The sequence below is a fragment of the Limulus polyphemus genome, unplaced genomic scaffold, assembly GCF_000517525.1.
Source record: "Limulus polyphemus unplaced genomic scaffold, Limulus_polyphemus-2.1.2 Scaffold4271, whole genome shotgun sequence".
In the NCBI taxonomy this organism is placed as follows: Eukaryota; Metazoa; Arthropoda; class Merostomata; order Xiphosura; family Limulidae; genus Limulus; species Limulus polyphemus.
In genome coordinates, this window is record NW_013669881.1 from 34,038 (window position 1) to 43,044 (window position 9,007).

At 34.1% G+C, this 9,007-nt stretch overlaps 1 protein-coding gene across 1 annotated transcript in view; it reads left to right on the plus strand.

Annotated features, from left to right (window-relative positions):
- Window positions 1-1,634: 1,634 nt before the first annotated feature.
- Window positions 1,635-9,007, plus strand: part of LOC111088710 — a 54,818-nt gene continuing 47,445 nt past the window's right edge. The window contains exon 1 of the mRNA XM_022399530.1: window positions 1,635-2,026. The gene's annotated coding sequence lies outside the window, so the exon portion shown is untranslated. The remainder of the gene's footprint in view (window positions 2,027-9,007) is intronic.

Here is a 9,007-nt window from a genome sequence, read left to right on the forward strand (position 1 = left end):
TTTCTCAGTTCGACTTGTAACGAGTTTGTCGTTATGTATTTATTTTAATATCAACGTTGTTTAGATTAAATTTGTATTTAAAAATATACTTAACTTACAGTGTTAGATATATATTGCGTGTAACTATATATTTATTTTCATGTCAACGTTTGTCTGAATTGAGTTTATATTTAAAAACGTACCTAGCTAACAGTGTTACTTATGTACTGCGAAACTCCCGCCAATTCTCCAAGGTTATAGAATATTCGTGAACGTAAGAAGCGACAATATATCCACTTCCGTAACCGGTTAAATATAGCTCAGTATTGTTGTCGGAATTTTCGAGAACACATTTCCCGCGCCTATAAAAACAATAAACGCGACACGCCAAAAGAGAGAGCCTATTAGTCGTCCAGTGTGCTAAAAACTCAGAAAGCTTTTTATAACACTCATCAATCGAAAAAATTAAGACATTTGACCAGGAACAGTTATAAATTTCGAACATCAGTGGATCCTCATCGGACTGGACGTTAGTATATTTCCGAAAATATTACTGGATTCTCATTGAACATTAGTAGTTTTATAAAAACATTATCTTACTTCAACAGACCAACAATTCAGTGTGTTGACCAATGAGACAAAGCTAGCTAGCTTCCCGGCAATCGTACTCTTACGTCTCTGTTCATTTGTTAATTTCCCGTAGAAATTCTTACCGAGAAACTTCAGTGATACAAGTCCTTTCTTAACTAAAACTAGTTTATTATTTCTCGATACAACTTTATAATACACAGAATTTCCACTGTCAATACGTTTTCAATCTCGATAACAAAACACACACTTTATATTTCTGTCACTACCACTCACTTGACTCAATTATCTGTCTCTATCTCTGTCTATCTATCTGCAATCTTTTCTCCGCTTTATTTGCCGGACTTATATACAAAAAGAGAGGGCGCCTACAAAAGACTAGAGTTGCCAGGAACAGTCATGTTCCTTCTAGAGACTCCAGCGCTCATGCTTCAAGCGTCGCGTGACTTCCACTATCGTAACAGTACGTACATTGACTTAAAGTTACCTCGCTAGATATTAAGGGAATTACAATTTACAAAAAAGATTTGTATATTGTTTGTAAGTTAGTGAAATTTCTGTTCATGAAACTTTGTTTGTAGTAACTAGTCATAATAATTGTTATTGTAAATTATACTGTTGTATATATATTAAAACATATTTGTGTGAAAAACGAAAACGGTGTGTATCAATCTTGTTGGCAAATAGCGTAAATTAACTAAAAAATCAGCATATTTCAAGATACTAAATCCAGAATACGATACAACTAAAATTAAATTGTATATATATATATACCGGACAATTTCAAATTCTTAATACGTAACAGACTTAATACGTCTATATTCATAAACCACGAGATTCCCAAAAGTTTGATTATGATTACTAGATATCGCGATACTCAAATATCACAAGAAAGAGCATTTGTTTCTTGGTACTTTTAGGCTTCTGTACTTTTTTATCAACTCTAAGCTGGTCACGTGCTTTACTTAACAAAAGTTATTGACAGACTTTATCGCAGACCTATTTTACTTTAGAGATCCATGTATAATATGCGGGTGGTCTTCACAGCAGTTGTGAGAGGAGATTAATGCACTTTAGTGGTAAATTAATGTACAGAATTTTTTGTAGCGGTACTGTTATTCATGAAGTGTATCTCTTACCAAATACCTTAACTGAACTAAGTACATCTTCATAACGAAGTTTCCGGATTAACTTTAACTTTAAGACCGATGCAGGATTCACTTCATTTATTCATCTTGTAAGTTGTCCAGCCAGGCTATCTTTCAAAAGTTAGTTTCAATTGTTACAGTATTCCAACTTTTAGTACTTCTATAGTTTTAACTCCGAATGCAAGGGCGTGGAGTTCAGACTCACCCAATGTGAGATGAGGACAAGTTAGATTTTATCATGTCATTAAATTGTATGCCTCACACTTCTGCCAAAGTATTTGTGAATAAACGAAGCTCATTTGACACAACTGGTGAGTAAATACCTTAAAACGGTATGTTTTTGTATCTGAGTGATAGCACGTAAACTATTTAAGTATGACAGGCTCGCATGTGACCAAGACTTGTACAATCAATAGGTTTAACGAAAGGGTTTATGTTTAACGTTCTCGGAAATGTTTTTCTGGGACATACGAAGACTAGCGTAATGCGTATTGCAATTGTATATACGTTGACAATAAAATATATTTGTTTAAAATGTAAACATGACAAAACAAGATTACTTTAAGGATGGCATGATAAGACCTGAAAGATTAATTTTTAATCAACGTCTAATTTTGTTAACCAGTTTTAAAATGTCATTAATTTTATACGAAATTCCGATAACTGTTTTAAGTAATAGGCAAAATGTAAGCCTATTACTAGTATTTTTATTACAGCGTATCCAACTAGTCTGATTAGATTCAGACACTACTGCAAACAAAATTTGGTTTGCGTGTATGCATGTACTGAATAAGTAAAATTAACTCTGGGTTTTCAAGTTTAAAGAATTCGTTTTATCCTAAATTTCACTGGTTGGGAATGTGTTATGTAAACTCATAATCAATAACTGTAAGTCCACACCTTAGTAACATGATCTTTAGTTTCATATTTTTGTAATGTCATTTTATACTATATACCAATGTAATTGTGCACGTTGTTTACCACTAATGATATTATTAATACGTTATATAAGCCTAGGAGGCAAAACTATCACACAAATTTGATATGGACTGAGGCATCCGGGTTTGAAGGTTGAGAAATTTCAGTTAAACTGTGCAATTTGCTGTTTATCCCCTATGAGCAGTGACGTTAAACTAGAAACGTATAATATATATTTACAGGTATCCGAGGGGCTTAAATTTGTGTACTAGGATATTAAGTAGAAATGAACATTAACGATGAATTTTGTTATACCTTGTAGGCCTAAATGCAAATATCGTTATATTTAGATTTACTGGGTGTAAGTTTTGGTATAATTTAATAGGATTTTATTTTTACGATTCAAAATAAAATATTTACATATATAAGTGTAATACGTTTTATTGAGGCTGTTACAAGTGGATTTACAATATAATGAATATTTGCATATCGTGTTTGTATGTGTATGATTTATATTATATAGTTATTGAAAAGTTTGGGAAAAAATATTGCATGATCTTTCCAGGAGCTCGCTTCTTCTGAGCTCGGTAATTTCCTATGTTTTATTAACCTTAGAACTACCCATAATTTCCAAAATAACGTTTTCAAAATACATTTTTCTTAACTATTTATACATCATATAGCTTGTGTATTAACGGTTTTGTTGATCGCAGGATTCCTAATAATATACGGATTACACCAAAAAGGTAAACAAAAATTACAATTAATTCCATTAATTGTTGTTGAGAATCTCTCTGTATATAATCCAAGAAATGGGGGATTTCATCCAATTTAATATTTCTGTACAAGAATTATTGTAACAAGCAAATGTAGAAATTTCCCAATATGATGCAATATATATATGGATGGCTTCCATCGGTAGGGAACAAGAAACAAGTCGATAATTTGGGAGTTATAACAAGGTACTTGGTATATTGTGAAAACATTCACAAAGTATTTGTGAAATTGTGTCATAAGTTAGATTTCCAACAAGTTCAAACACCTCTTATACTTAAAAATACACGCAACTGTGTGGTAATAATTGTGAGGAAAGTTGCACAATTATTGATTTCACCGTTTTCACGTTTATCTGTTGCAACGTCTAAATCTCTCTGATCAAATAATATCACTAAAAATGAAATAACTTGAATTTTGCTGTAATAAATAGCTTAGGACGATAGGGACTTTGCTGTAATAAATAGCTTAGGACGATAGGGACCATAATACTTCCTCTTTGAAATGTTCTGCAATACGTAACATACATAGATCTCTGTAGAATAATTCTTAAAATCTGGCAACACAAACGTTAGAGTGTGTTTGAAGAGGTATTGTGGTTGTGGTGTTGTATATCACGTAACCTGATTTAATCATTTTTCTCTAAATAACGATTGGATTTAAACAAAACCAATTAATACACGACAAACGACATCCGCGCCGGCAAGCGCATAGCCCCCTACGGCACGGTAATCAAACCATACAATCGTATAATAATGTTACGTCTCTGGTCGTTTGTTAATTTTCCGTATAATTTCTTTCCGAGAAACTTCAGCGATACAAGTATTTTCTTAAATAAAACTAGTTTATTCTTTCTCAATTCAACTTTGCAATACACTTAATTTCCACAGCTACTTTCACTTTAACGCACGCTATAATTCACAACGAACGATTCATGCATTTTACTTACTACCGCGCTTGACTCAATTGTCCGTCTTTATCTGTCTGCAATTATCTCTCCGCTTTATATGCCAGTCTTATATATACAAAATAGAGGGCGTCTTGAGCCTTCAGGACCCTTCTAGATACTCACTACGTGTTACCAGGGTCATGTGACTTCCCCTGTCATAACAATAATTTAAGCTCACGTTAGGAAGAGTCCTCACTCTTACAAAAAAAAATGCAAGTCTCCAAATTATTATTTTTTCATTTTGTACGTTATTTTTAAAACCCGCAGCCACAAAAAAGTGGGATATTTTACTAAAAATTTTGACGAAAACAAATTATGAAACATATAATCGAAAAAGCGCAATAGTAATTATAAGTATAACAGTTTAGCTACATTAGTTGAGCTGATTTCATCACAACTTTCAGATTTTCAGTCGGATACCAGGAAGCATGGAAACAGTAGTAACTGGTACAGTATGTGATGAACACAAAAAACGAAAGAAAGGAACATGCCATATTTGTCATGTTTGTCGTCTTTGTGATCCATTACCCACATACACTGTACCTACAATGCATATTAACTACAACAGAAAGCTTAAAAGTAGTCAGTTGTCAAATCAATAATAAATAAAGGCGCGGCCATATCATGATCTGAGTGTTAATTTCTGCATTATATTTTTGTAGATATTTCCTTATGATTTTGAAAAGCGTTCAAACTATTGAAAAATGTGATAGTCGTCGTCTGTTATGGATAGCTTATGTATTCTAAAAATCAAAGTGAGGAAATTCACATTTGTTGGAGTTTAACTTACCCATTCGAGATCGTGTGTATTAATATTCGCTTGTACTAAACATACCTCCATTGATTAATTTTTTGGCACATGACTACTCCCATGCTTTATTAGGTTTGGCTATTGTTAAGCACAAAGCTACACAAGGAGCTGTCTCTACTATGACCATCACGAATATCGAAAATCTGTTTTTAGGTAGTAAGCCTGCAGACTTACCGCTGAGCCACTGGGGGGACTAACAGTATTATATAGTCTGCGTAAAATGTTTAAACTTTGGTATTTTCATACATTTCCTGTCAATAAATTAGTCAACTGCGCTGTCAGAAACGAAGTGATCTTCAAAGCCACTGTACATCAGTAAATAATTTGATTGGTCGCCAACAAAAAAGTAAAGAACATTTCTGCTTGGTTACAAGTCTTAGATCGATTTTGAAGTTTTGTATATGTTCCCTCACTTTTTAATATAAAGAAATTCGGACAGTATGAAAGTGAGGGAGGCCAGAGGTATGGCCATAGTTAAATTATATTACACAATGGCAACCCAAATTTCTGTAAGTTTATGATATGCGGATTTTATGAACTATACCTTTATTCATACCTTTTTGTAATTTTAGCGCAGATTTCTATACTTAATTACAAATTCTAGACGAAAATGATACACCCAATTATGAAACTATGCTAACCTTTCCTTTACGGTTTTTCCCACGTGTTTATATGCTGGGCCCAAGACTTGTCAATTTTTACACGTGGATGACTTGCTGTATCATTATTAAGCTAGTTTTAATAAATTGTGTGATCTGTTGATTAAACATGGAGATAAAGGAGTCAGGAACTCTGGCTCCCCAATTCTGTTAATGGGGATTGCCTGTTGACCTGGGTGTCATGGCATTCTGGTGAGTTCTGTCTGAACTTAGAATTGAAATATAATTCTAAGCAAAGGTAGTTTCCTCATGATTTAACTGGTGTGCGGCAGATTTGCTTTAGTCTTTGTCAAACGAAGTTGCCTTGCATTTCACCCAATACTCCAAGAAATGACCAAACGTATAGAGTATTTTATGGTGTGTTTCAGGCAATTGATTGCATGGATTGGATGGGCTTTGGGACAGTTGATAAAAGGCCTGATATTGAGTTTAGATGATGCAGAAGTTGGTGTTATTGAGCATATGAGCGAGAAACAACTTAGTGATTGAAACACAGTTATGGATGAGTTGCATCAAAAAGTTGCCTAGTGAAGAATCAAGCCATCAACTGCTCTAACTCAGTTTTCAAGAACGTTAGACCTATAAGAACTTTGATGCGTAAATGAATATCCTGTGATGCCTCCTTGAAAAGGCTTATCCTATTGTAATGTTAGGAAATTGTGAGATGCCATTGACAAACTTATTAAGGGGCTTCTAGGAAAGCCAATCTCGTCCCACTGGGTGCTGGAGATATCTTGTCTCTAATTGGAGCCATTTCTCTTGCTACACAGTTTGAAGGGATTGTGAAAGACAAGTTGTCGGGCACTAAGAAGCCCACATTTGTGTATACAACGACGGTGCAATATTAGCTTAAACATGGTAACATTTTGCAGGGCTCAAAACCATCAATCCAGATCCCCACTTCTGTAAGCGCCACCAGGTGTTGTATTGCAACTGCTCTTGTTTCCAGTAAGTAATTACGGATACCCAGGCCCTACTATCATAGCTACACCATCACCACAGATATTAAATCCCTATAGACAGCATTCAGAATGTGTGTGCTAGTCAGAGGAAATGACAGCCATAGCAATCCTTCTCAGAGAGTTTTAAGTTTTCTGTTACAGGAAATAGCCCTATATATATTTGCTCCTTTCCCAGAGACGAATAAAGATAATCAGTAAGTGTTGATTATTATAATTTATCACCAAGTTGGAGGAAGTTTATCCACTGGTTGACATTTCAGTATTTTTTATCATTGATGCCTCGGTTGAACGGTGAATAGCAACTCCAAAGATGAATGTGAGTAAAGAAACAATATTCAACAGTCAAGTTATTTCTGAGTTGACCCAAAAGTTAAATGTTGTGAAGATGTGTGCTTCAGCGTATCATTCACAGTATGATGATTTTATTTAGGAGAGTAGACATACTGTCAAGTGTATTCGTGGTAAGTTTGTGGATCCTGACTGAGATGAACAATTGTTATGTGTCATGATGATATATAAGACAACAGAGCAATGATAAAAAAATTAGTAATCGAACTTACTGATTTTCATATACGAAATTCATCTTCTAATAGATATGATGTAGATTTTTAGTTGGTTCACAGTCTTCTATTTGTCCCCTTCTGTGGTTACTATAGTGGAGGACCTGCAAGCGCTTGTGTCAAGCAGCAGTGGAACTGGAGAACTAAAATAAGTCAACTCTTAAGATTCACAAGTAAAATTTCTTTACATATAAGTTGTGAAAATTAAAGTTTTTATCTCAGTGAGGAATTAGAAACCGTGGCTTATTTTATTTATAAAAGATAGAGACATGCTTAACAATTTAGCAAAGAGCTTAACAGCTTGAAACGTTAAAAAATACTAAAATCTTGAAATCCTAAAAGGTTGAAAAGCTTGCATTTAGTGGTATTACAAAAGTAATGATTTTGTCCTGTGTAGATATAAATTATTTAAAGGTTGGAAGTTACACATTCAATATCAAAATGTAAAGAAATATATTTTGAAATAATATATATATATATATTTCAAGAAATAGGATATTATTCTAAAAGATACATAAATTTAACTAAAGAACAGTATCTAGGGCCGACCAGAGACAAATGATTAACTTACTGGACTATGGATTCGAGGGTTCATGATTAGTGTCCTGTTGCGTAGGTGTGTTATAAGAGCGGAAGTTAAATCTTATTATTAATTTAGTGTAGCCCAAGAGTTGATAATGGGTGCTATAGACTAGCTACCTTTCCAGTCTATTAATTCAAAATTGGGGATGACTAATGTAGTTTGGCGCGAATAACAAAACAAACAAGCAAAATATGTATCTATATTATAGGAGTGAATTACGTTTTTTTCTTGAGATATGTAACTTGAGAAAGGTTTAGTACAATATATTAAAACAATTTCGGGGTATCATCACGTAATTATAGTCTATGTCCAGTCCTATGCTAACTTTCTAAACCAGTCAGGTCCAAGACACACCACTCCACCTTGTTAGCCTTCCACAATTCATCTAGTTTCTCAGTGCCCCTTTTAATCCTCCGAACACACAAAAAGCCATAGGCACTGCACCCGGCGGTTTGAACGCTATATCTAAAAATAAGAAATATTAATATATCTTTCATTCTCCAGCTGCTTAAGGTATATGACAGTTGAATGTTAGATATAACTGAAAGCATTATTCTTGGTGAATCCGTACCCTGCTGGTCTGGTTTTCAGACGGAGATCCTTCTTGTTTATGTTGCTTACTGTTTCTTGCGACGTATGGACGGCTTTTGTCACTGACGTTTTTGTTACAGACCAGCAACTTTGCTTAACATAGCTGGAGTACAGCTTGTTGCAAGTCTTTATCGAGATGGCCTTGGTGCTCCAAGTTGATCCATATTCCTTTGTTTTCCAGTGTTATCACGTTCAAGAGATATCCCCAGTTTTGGAAATTCTAAACCCCCGATCTGAACGCATCTTTATGATCTGAGTTATGAATAATTTCCATTGGAAAGACCTGCTGCATGCCCTTCCTAAAAGCCACTAGTTTTCGGTGGCATCATACAACCCAAAAAATATAAAAAATGTCAAAGTGTAGTTTTGATACATTCCATTCAATTGCGACCTTATCTTTGCCGTTGTTGTCACATCAGTTTCTAAATATTACATTTAAAATCATGTGTATGTGTGTATATATATATATATATATATATATATAT